A 284-nucleotide genomic window follows, 5' to 3' on the forward strand; every position below is an offset into this window, starting at 1 on the left:
CTGTATCTAAAATATCTTGAAATATTACCACGAGATAAACTGAATATGGGAAGAGCATTGGACGAACTTGACGAGTATATTGGAAAACTGACGTGTTATGTTGTTGGTTACGCCAATACGCTTTAAAGAGATATCGTAAAAGAAATAGTTGGCTTTTCGGAAATTTCCAGCCTGTTAGCCAGAAAGATCAGTTTTCGAAACTTTGACAAATATATTGAATATGCTGCATTGAATGAAGATATTATGGTTAGAGAGGTATTAAGGCACAAAATGAAACTTGAAGG

The sequence above is a fragment of the Trypanosoma equiperdum genome, assembly GCF_001457755.1.
Source record: "Trypanosoma equiperdum strain OVI genome assembly, contig: ctg_1740, whole genome shotgun sequence".
NCBI classification, from domain to species: Eukaryota; Euglenozoa; class Kinetoplastea; order Trypanosomatida; family Trypanosomatidae; genus Trypanosoma; species Trypanosoma equiperdum.